Genomic DNA, 12057 nt, shown 5'->3' with positions numbered 1-12057 from the left:
TTAATCAAGTAAATGGTTCACTAGTAATAAAGTTAAACTAAATACGGATAAAACCGCTACAATTCCGTTTCAAACATAGTAATAGCAATCAAATATTAAAATAGTATTTCGACACTCGCATCCAAAATAACGCAAAACTCTGGGGTAAGTCGTATTGTTGTTAGTATTTTGACTGGAAGGACATGAAAGAACATAATTGAGCACCCACGTGCAATAATGGGGTAAGTATGAATATATTTCGTAACTACTTACCCCATTATTGTACGTGCGTGCTCAATTATACACTAATAATTATCTGTGGTGCCACAGCCCTTGAGGGGCTCAGACAGACCAGCCGGCTGTTGGCCTCACGTTCACATTTCGATAATAATTATACTTTACTGTAACAAAAAAACTATGGACTTAACTCATGTTTCACCCACGTTACAAGCTTGGAGGTAAAGGTTGTTTACTACCGAGCCCCTACAGCCGAGGCTGCGCAGAAGTTTAGAGTACGGACAAATTGTAGCTTGCGTCCGTCGCCATGTTTTGGGGAAAGCGCGGATAGCAGAAGGGTGTGTTATGCAATGTTGAATGTTTAATTCATATGTCTGTGTATCTTATAAATCAATCTGAATGGATAAATGAAAAAATCCTATTATCATTTAAAGCAACCACGTTATGGACATAATCAAGTTTACAGTAGTTACGTTAGTTTGACAAGAAAGAAAAGAAGACTGGAACAATTTGATACTGTAACCAAAGACGTTGTATAGTTATTTGACAACATATATAGCGAATAGAAATACAAATGCATATTGTAGTAATTAGTTCAGATGAAAAGAAAATTATCAGTATTATTAACAAAACACTGCCAGCTATGTAAGGCATTACATTAGGCCTATATTGTAAACACAGGTTTGCTTTCATGTGAACGAGAAACGAACAATTATTATTTATCTGCTTTCATTTCACATAATAGACACCTGTAAAATAAAAACAAGTACATAATGTTTAGTTTGAAATATAAGTAGGCCTACCATACATTAGCTTATTATCACAGCTGTAGTAGGAAATAAACGTCACATGCATGAATCAGTCATATAACCCTAATAGAACTCAGGTGTAGTTTACAGAACATCTTGCCTATTGATTCATTATTATTATTATTATTATTATTATTATTATTATTATTATTATTATTATTATTATTATTATTATTGATTTCGTTAAATGTTGTCTTTGAACTCTTTTTATGTAAAGACGTGTTGTACTAGTAACTTTAAGCTATGTGGTGACACCTGCTCTTTATGGAGTACTTTCTTTCAGTTGGTTATTTAACGACGCTATATCAACTATTAGATTATTTAGAATTGATGGTATTGATGATAGCAAGATGGTATTTCGCGAGATGAGGCCAAGGATTAGCCATAGATTACCTGACATTAGCCTTACGGTTGTGGATATCGAAAAAATCTCAACCAGGTAATCAGCCCAAGCGGGAATCGAACCCGCGCCCGAGCGCAACTTCGGATCGGCAGGCCTTAGTCGATTGAGCTACGCTGGCAACTCTTCATGTAAGCCTACTTCTATGGTCAGTTTAATAAGTTTAAAATGTGATTCTCGGGGGGAATCTGGGAACCCATTTTCTAAAATATGTTCCTATAGTTGTAGAAAGATTGTATAAGTGTTCTACTGTTATCACATTGTTTTTCACACGATGTAAGAGAGACCCTTGGATGATAATCTGCCATATTCTCTCTCAACATCTGTATAATCGCTCTTTCACTTAAGCGGCATATTTCTATAATCTCAAATGATGATATGATAAGACTCCGATTATTCTTTCGTTAAAGAAAAAGAAAAGAGATTTTGTTTACTGCTAATATGTACCATAAATTGAATCTCTAGATTTATTACACCATATTTTCTTAATGTTAACAACAAATCCAGCAATGCAAACAATCACATTTTCACAATATTCTGTCACTGAGAATGATGTAAGAATGAGGGAACTGTAATGAATGTCTGCAGTTGAAAGTTCTAAAGAGACATATCGCCTCTGATCCTCAAAACACTGAGGATTATTGTTAAAGTGCTTTATGTGTTTGGAAAATAGCATTGAGTACATAGCCATCTTTTTAGCGGACATCCCCTCTTTGTAATATAACTTAAATAATTTATTTACGTATTTCTTAACGTATATAAAATAACATAAGTAAAAACATCCCATATTTTCGGTCATTGGAAATAGAAATAAACTAATAAGTCTATTTATAAGCAATATAAAGCTTTTATATTTAAAGCAATGCTTAGTTACAGTATTTATATTTACTTATTATACATTAGAAAATACGTAAATAAGTTTAGTTATATTACAGTGCAGTGGGATGTCCGTTAAGAAAACGCCTATATACTCAATGGTATTTTCTAAACTCCGAATGATATATAGAAACAATCATTTGTGCTCCCCAAACCTGCGCGAACCTGCGCGAACCTGCGCGAGAGGTTTCAAATTTGTACACGACACCAGCGCCAGTTGTGTGTCTAGATATATAACTACAACGTCTTTGGTATGATCAGTGGCATGGACATTGCTTCACACCGAGCCCCTACAGCCGAGGCTGCGCAGAAGTTTAGAGTAGGAACAAATTGAAGCTTGCGTCGCCGCCATGCTTTGGGAGAAGCACCGGCTAGGAGGCGGGTTCACTATACAATGTTGAATGTTTAATATATATGTTTGGTTTCTCTTATAAATCAATCTGAATGGATAAATGAAAAAATAATCTTATTAACATTTAAAGCGACCACGTTAAAGAAATAATCAAGCTTAGTTACCGTTAGTTTGACATGAAACGAAAGAAAACTAACAATTTGATACCGTAACTAAAGATGTTGTGTAGTTATTTGACAACATATAGAGCGAACAGAAATACAAATGCATATTGTGGTAATAGTTCAGATGAAAAGAAAATTATTAGTATTAACTGTTATTAACAAAACACTGCCTGTGTAAGACGTTACATTCGGCCTACATTGTAAACACGTTTGCTTTGATATGGACGAGAAATGAACAATTATTATTTATTCGCTTCCATATCACATAATATAGGCCTACACCTGTAAAATAGAAACACGTACCCAATGTTTTAGTTAGAAATATAAGTAGGCCTACCGTGCAATAGCTTATTATCACAGCCGTAGTATGAAATAAACGTCACATGCATGAATTAGTCAATTAGTCATATAATAGAACTCAGGCCTAGTGTACAGAACATCTTGCCTTTGATTCATTATTATTATTATTATTATTATTATTATTATTATTATTATTATTATTATTGATTCCGTTAAATATTGTCTTACAACATTTTTATGTAAAGTCGTGTTGTACTGGTAATCTTAAGCTGTGTGCTAACATCTGCTCTTTATGTAGTACTTTCTTTTGTTTGGTTATTTAATGACGCTGTATCAACTACTAGATTATTTAGCATCGATGGTATTTATGATAGCGAGATGATATTTGGCGAGACGAGGCCAAGGATCCGCCATAGATTACCTGACATTCACCTTACGGTTGGGGATATAAGAAAAAACCCAACCAGGAAATCAACGGGAATCGAACCCGCGACCGAGCGCGACTCCGGACCGACAGTCCTTAGCCCGCTGAGCTACGTCAATATCTTTATGTACTTTTATGGTCGGTTTAATAAGTTTAAAATATGATTCTCTGGAGGAATCTGGAATCCATTTTCTAAAATACGTTCTTATAAGTGTAGAAAGATTGTACAAGTGTTATACTTCTAGAGCACATTGTTTTCACACGATTTAAGGGTGGATGGTAATATGCCATTGAACTGTCAACATCTGTATAATCGCTCTTTCACTTAAGCGGCATATTTCTATAATCTCAGATGATGGAATGACAATACTCCCATTATTCTTTCGTTAAAAAAATAAAAGAGATTATGTTTACTGCTGGTAGGCTAAGTACCATAAATTGAGCCTTTAGATTTATTACACCACATTTTTCTTAACGATTTAACAACTAAGCCAGAAATGAATACAATCACATTTTGACAATATTGTGTCATTGAGAATTATGTCTGAAAATTACCATTGGGTATATAGATATTTTTTGCGGACATCCCTCTCTTTGTAATATAATTTAAATAAATTATTTACGTATTTTCTAACGTATATAAAATAACATAAGTAAAAATATTCCATGCATTCGGTCATAGGAAATAGAAATAAACTAATAAATCTATTTATGAGCAATATAAGGCGTTTATATTTCAAACAATGCTTAGTTACAATATTAAGATTTACTTCTGTTATTTTATATTAGACATTAGAAAATACTTAAATAAGTTTAGTTATATTACAATGAAGGAGGAAATCCACTAAGAAAACGCCTATATACTCAATGGTATTTTCTAAACTCCGAATGCTTTATAGAAACAATCATTCGTGCTCCCCAAGCATGGCGTCGAACGAACCTGCGCGAGAGGTTTCAAATTTGTACACGCCACCTGCGCCAATTGTGTGTCTAGATATATAACTACAACGTCTTTGTTTACTACAGATAGGGCCTACTTTCATTCTATATCTTATGGTATAGTAAATAGTTTTGCAACGTGTAGAGACTGGGAAAACAATTTAATAAAATCATCCGAATCATACTCGTTCATTTTATAGGCAATTTGCAGGTCGCATTTAAAAGAACCTAGGAATATTAACATTTTCTTCAGTATATTTGCTAGGCCTTCTTGTCATACTACATGGCAATTTTGCTTAGGTTATTCTTTTAAGCATTCCTTCTAGGAATTGCTCAAGTGTTTTAAATTTAGCGTACATAAGTTTAGATTAAATTCCTAGCACGTATTTGACGAAATACTAGGTTTTTCCACTTCAGTTTAACTGATTTATGCAAACAAAATTAAGACAGCTGACGATTCTAATGTCACTTTGTTTTGGGCTCATAAGTCCATTACCGACGGTCGTTCAATTTTCTTCAAACATGGCGGCGCAATGACCACTCTATATCTTTCTCTTTCTAACTCGTTGGTCTTTCTATTTATTTGTCTATGGTCCCGACCACTGCGGCAAACTAAGGAACATCTATGAGCATCCAACATCTATAATTTAAGTTATACCACAGTCTAATATATACAGTCGCGCAACTTCAACACTTTTTTTGCCAACATTCACGACACTAGAGCTCAAGCGGCAGGCAAGGCACTGGTCATAGGGTTGATACAGCCAGCACGTGCTTTAAAGGTACGCGAGATGTTATAATAAAGTTTTAATCATGCGTCGGAATAAAGACAATGTGTGCAATGACGAAAATTGCAGTAACAACAAGCTTAAATCTCCGAATTTGTCGTTTTCAGATTCCCTAAAGACCAAGAGAAAGTCATAACTCAGTCATAACCTATAATCCACTCTGTAGGTAGCCTACGTATCGTGTTCTATAAAACATTTGTTAGTTATCAGTTACCTATTTGTATGTCAGGAAGGAAAGTAAATACCTGTTACATTATATTATTGTTTTGCAGAGATCATGTGTAAAATGTGTAACCATTCCGATTTTGGATAATGTAACTACAGTTTTTAATGCAAGTAATTCCATAATTTTTGTATTCTTGCTTTTTTCTTTATATTTTTTCAAAAGTTGAATGTTATATTGCATTCAAGTAGGGATTATGGTGTTAATTTTTCAAGAATTCATGGCTTATTATAATCCTTTTTGCAAAATATTCACTTCTTGAATAAATCCAGACTGTGTCGATAAATTTCTGAGGTGTTGGTGTAGATTCACGTGGCAGACGTATTAGGTTCTCAAGAAATAAAAGAGCCTTTCTAAATTTAATATAAAAAGCAATCTTTTCTGTAATCATTTGCATGACTGTTAACTGTTATTGGTGTTGATTTTACATTACCAGTGATTATTTGAGCCGTTCAGAGCAAAAGTGGTATAAGTCAAAATTAGGTAATGAGGTTTAAAGTAAAAATTCTCTAAAATACAGCGCAAGGTAGAAAGTAATATATCCTTCGTGCTATTCACTGACTACTAATAGTTTAAATAAATTCAATATTATCTGCTACTTTGCGCTGTATTTTATAGAATGTTTACTTTAACCCCTCATTACCCATTTTTGACTTACACCACTTCTGCTCTGAAAATAAAATTAGGCCAACATTTTCTGAGTTAATTGAAGTTACAATTTTTTCAACAAAATTGTGTATTCATTTGTTCTCACCTACGTCATAATAACAGTAAGTGCATGTAAATTACGTATTATGTAGCTAGGGTAAGTTAAAATTAAGCTTATGTGTGAAAACTGGAAATGTAATGTAAAATGGGGTAAATTTGTGCATAAAAATTTAAACCATAATATCAGCACTATTAGCGACTGAAAATAATAATAAAAAAATTGAAAAGTAATGAACTTCATAAATCAATGTCTGTCCAATTAAGGTTTAAATCTTCCCCTTTTTTATTTTTAAGTTTACCTCAGGGGCCGAGTTTAGCCTATTTGCGGATAATACAGTAGTTAATTTCTTAGGAAATAGGGAGAGGATTTCACCACGCGATGTACCCTACGAGATATGCCCAATAATTTTGACTCTTCTCACAGCAAATATAGAGTTCCAATGGTTCATAAATGCACTCAGGGACAAAAAAAACCGGACACTTCTATATTTGCTTGTATTTTGTTGCCAATTATTTCAAAATGAAACAAAACCCATTTAAACAAAATAATGTTTCATTTAGCACCTTATACGACAACATTTGAAAAAAAATCTTTGATGAGAAAATTTACAAAAAATTACAAAGGGCGTTTAACTATGGCATCGTTTGGTCTAACTGTTTTTTCATTTTATGGTGCCTTAAACATTAAGAACTCTTTTTAGTAACGGGTATTATCCCTGGCTTGAATAACTGCATCCATACGTCTTGGCATGCTCTCAATTTGGTTAGCAATGTCTTCTTGAGGAATAAGTACCCATTCTTCGCCAAGTGCTCGCCTCAACTCTTGTAACGATTCTGGTCTCGGTCGTCTATTCTTAACACGCCGTCCCAGCATGTCCCACACGTGTTCAATTGGGTTCATGTCTGGACTCCTTGCTGGCCATGGAAGAACATGGATTCCCACTTCTTGGAGATAATCTCCGGCCGCATGAGCAATATGCGGCCGTGCATTATCATGCATTAAAACAAAATTATCGCCTACAAATTGGCCAAATGGCACAGCATGATCAGCCAAACATTCATTTATATACCTATCAGCTGTTAGTCTTCCATTTTCAACAAAAACCAACTCTGTACGAGCATCCGTACACACTCCTGCCCAAACCATCACTCCACCACCTCCATACGGCACATTTTCGGAAATGCAACACTGTGAAAATCGTTCTCACCTCCTTCTCCAAACTCTTTCACGTCCATCAGGTGAGCACAGATTGAAACGGGACTCATCGGTGAACAGAACACAGCTCCACTGTCCATTTCTCCAATCCCTGTGACCATTTGCAAAACGCAGTCGTTCAACTCGATGCATCCTGAGAAGTCTGGGACCAGCTGCAGGTCTACTTGATATCAGTCCACTTGCTTTCAACCTCCTTCAAACTGTTTTGGCCGAAATTGGGCGTCCATGCATGTTAACAAATTGATGGGCTACACTAGTAGCTGGCAGGTTGCGCTCCCTAAGAATTATCAACACCATATACCTGTCTTCATTTGGATTTGTAGCTCTTGGACGACTCGAACCTGGTCTTCTGGTAATATTCTAGGGTCTCTCTATACCGTTTTATGGCATCATGGGTTGTGCTTCTAGCCATATTAATAACATTTGCAATGTAACGTACACTGCGTCCATAAAGGGCTACAGCTCGAGCCACATCTTCAGGTCTCATCTTGTTTTAAGACAAATGTTACAACCCTACTTAAACTCAGAAAATATAAAAATATAGAAATAACGAATTATAACGATAATGAAGCACAAAATGGTTGAGACAAAATTGTTATAGCTGAGACTCCGAAAGCAAAATTGGAATATTTGGTTATAATGACTTCTTTATAAAACAAAAAACAATCAACAATGTATACACGTCTCCATAACAACTGATGGCTACCATAATATTGTATGAGAAGAAATGTTTTGCAAAATACCAGCAAATATTAAAGTGTCCGGGTTTTTTTTTGTCCTTGAGTGTATATTTAGGAATGAATTGAATTAACCGTCCACGTACAAACAATTATATTATTTCAAACCATGATACGTGATCAGGGCCATGATTCAGTTGCAAGGAGTAGAAAGAATTACGTTCTTTGCCAGCTTCTGAAACTTGTAGTTTAACTGCGTGTGAATTTCTTCTAGGATTCTAAAGTAAAATTAATAAGAACCATATACACTTACTTTATAGCACAAAAATATAAAATAAATTACGCAAAACCCATTTTCTGATGTGTTATCATTTGTCGTGTGCACACTTTTAACTTGCCTGCCGCTAGAGGGCTACTGTCGCGCCAGCTGTCAAATGTTGGCATATTTTATACGTATGAGTTGCGCGACTGTATACTCGTATATTAGACTGTGGTTATACCACAGTCTAATAGATACAGTCACGCAACTCATACGTATAAAATATGCCAACATTTGACAGCTGGCGCGACAGTAGCCCTCTAGCGGCAGGCAAGTTAAAAGTGTGCACACGACATATGATAACACATCAGAAAACGGGTTTTGCGTAATTTATTTTATATGTTTATGCTATACAATAAGTGTATATGGTTCTTATTAATTCTACTTTAGAATCCTGGAAGAATTTCACACGCAGTTAATCTACAAGTTTCAGAAGCCGGGAGTAAACGTAATTCTTTCTGCTCCTTACAATTGAATCATGGCCCTGATCACGTATCATGGTTTGAAATAATATAATTGTTTGTACGTGGACGGTTAATTCAATTCATTCCTAAATATATTTATAAATCATTTGAAAACTATATTTCCTGTGAGAAGAGTCAAAATTAGTAGCTTCAAAATTGTAGGGCATATCTCGTAGGGTACATCGCGTGGTGAACTTCTCTCCCTATTTCCTGAGAAATTAACGATTTTGCATACCACAAATTGGGGTATACTCGGGCGCTGAGGTAAACTTGAAAATAAAGAAAAGGGGAGGATTTAAACATTAATATGAAGTTCATTATTTTTCCATTTCTCAAGAGCCGGTATTTCCTTTATTATTTTGCGTCACAAATAGCGCTGATGTTATGGTTTAAATTTTTATGGCAAGTTTGCCACATTTTACATTACATTTCCAGTTTTCACACATAATGCCTAATTTTAACTTATCCTACCTATATAATACGTAATTTACATGCACTTACTGTTAATATGACGTAGATGAGAACAAATAAATGAACACACAATTTTGTTGAAAAAATTGTAACTTCAATTAACTCAGAAAATGTTGGCCTAATTTTATTTTCAGAGCAGAAGTGGTGTAAGTCAAAAATGGGTAATGAGGGGTTAAAGTAAACATTCTGTAAAATACAGCGCAAAGTGGCAGTTAATATTGAATGTATTTAAACTATTAATAGTCAGTGAATAGCACGAAGGATATATTAATTGCTACTTTGCGCTGTATTTTACAGAATTTTTACTTTAAACCTCATTACCTAATTTTGACTTATACCACTTCTGCTCTGAACGGCTCAAATAATCACTGGTAATGTAAAATCAACACCAATAACAGTTAACAGTCATGCAAATGATTACAGAAAAGACTGCTTTTCATATTAAATTTAAAAAGGCTCTTTTATTTCTTGAGAACTTAATACGTCTGCCACATGAATCTACACCAACACATCAGAAATTTATCGACACAGTCTGGATTTATTCAAGAAGTGAATATTTTGCAAAATTAACACCATGATACCTACTTGAATGCTATATAAAGAAAAAGAACAGGAATACAAAAATTATGGAATTACTTGCATTAAAAATTGTAGATATATTATCCAAAATCGGAATGGTTACATATTTACACATATCATCTCTGCAAAAAAATAATATACTGTAACAGGTATTTACTTTGTTTTTATTGAAACTGTCCTTTCTGACATACAAATAGGTAACTGATAAGTAATAAATGTTTTATAGAACACAATACGTAGGCTACCTACAATGTGGATTATTGGTTATGACTGAGCTATGATTTTCTCTTGGTCTTTAGGGAATCTGAAGAACGACAAATTCGGAGATTTAAACTTGTAGTTACTGCAATTTTCGTCATTGCACGCATTGCCTTTATTCCGACGTATGATTAAAACGTTATTATAACATCTCGCATCCCTTTAAAGCACATGCTGTCTGTATCAACCCTATGACCAGTGCCTTGCCTGCCGCTTGAGCGCTAGTGTCGCGAATGTTGGCAAGAAAAGTGTTGAAGTTGCGCGACTGTATATATTAGACTGTGACTTCTGCTCTGAAAATAAAATTAGGCCTACATTTTCTGAGTTAATTGAAGTCACAATTTTTTCAACGAAATTGTGTGTTCATTTATTTGTTCTCACCTACGTCATATTAACAGTAAGGGCATGTAAATTACGTATTATATAGGTAGGATAAGTTAAAATTAAGCTTATGTGTGAAAACTGGAAATGTAATGAAAAATGCGGTAAACTTGCCATAAACATTTAAACCATAATATCAGCACTATTTGTCACTCAAAATAATAAAGGAAATACCGGTTCTTAAAAAATGAAAAATAATGAACTTCATAAATCAATGTCTGTCATATTAAGGTTTAAATCTTCCCGTTTTTTATTTTCAAGTTTACCTCAGCGGCCGAGTTTACCCCAATTTGCGGAATGGAAAATAGTTAATTTCTCAGGAAATAGGGAGAGGAGTTCACCACGCAATGTACCCTACGAGATATGACCTACAATTTTGAAGCTACTAATTTTGACTATTCTCACAGGAAATATAGAGTTCTAATGATTCATAAATATATTTAGGAATGAATTTAATTAACCATCCACGCACGAACAATTATATTATTTCAAACCATGATACGTGAACAGGGCCATGATTCAGTTGTAAGAAGCAGAAAGAATTAGGCTACGTTTATTCCCAGCTTCTGAAACTTGTAGATTAATTGCGTGTGAAATTCTTCTAGGATTCTAAAGTAAAATTAACAAGAATCATATACACTTACTGTATAGCATAAAAATATAAAACAAATAAGCAAAACTCGTTTTCTGATGTGTTATCATGTGTCGTGTGCACACTTTTAACTTGCCTGCCGCTAGAGGGCTACTGTCGCGCCAGCTGTCAAATGTTGGCATATTTTATACGTATGAATTGCGTGACTGTAAGTATTAGACTGTGGCAGAAGTAGTGTAAGTCAAAATGGGTAATGAGAATTAAAGTAAACATTCTTTAAAATGCATCGCAAAGTAGCAGTTAATATTGAATTTATTTAAACTATTAGTAGTCAGTGAATAGCACGAAGGATATGTTAATTGCTACTTTGCGCTGTATTTTACAGAATATTTACTTTAAACCTCATTACCTAATTTTGACTTACACCACTTCTGCTCTGAACGGCTCAAATAATCACTGGGAATGTAAAATCAACACCAATAACAGTCATGCAAATTTTTACAGAAAAGATTGCTTTTTATATTAAATTTAAAAAGGCTCTTGAGAACTTAATACATCTGCCATATGAATCTACACCAAGACATCAGAAATTTATAGACACAGTCTGGATTTATTCAAGAAGTGAATATTTTGCAAAAGGATTACAATACTCCATGAATACTTGAAAAATTAACACCATGATCCCTACTTGAATGCAATATAACGTACAACTTTTGAAAAATATAAAGAAAAAAACACGATTACAAAAATTATGGAATTACTTGCATTAAAAACTGCAGATACATTATCCAAAATCGGAATTTTTATACATTTACACATATGATTTCTGCAAAAAAAAAAATAATATACTGTAACAGGTATTTTCTTTGTTTTTATTTAAGTTCTCCTTCCTGACATACAA

Source organism: Periplaneta americana, chromosome 1 (assembly GCF_040183065.1).
Source record: "Periplaneta americana isolate PAMFEO1 chromosome 1, P.americana_PAMFEO1_priV1, whole genome shotgun sequence".
Lineage (NCBI taxonomy): Eukaryota > Metazoa > Arthropoda > Insecta > Blattodea > Blattidae > Periplaneta > Periplaneta americana.
The sequence above is the reverse complement of the archived record's forward strand: the minus strand, read 5'-3'. Positions refer to the sequence as shown.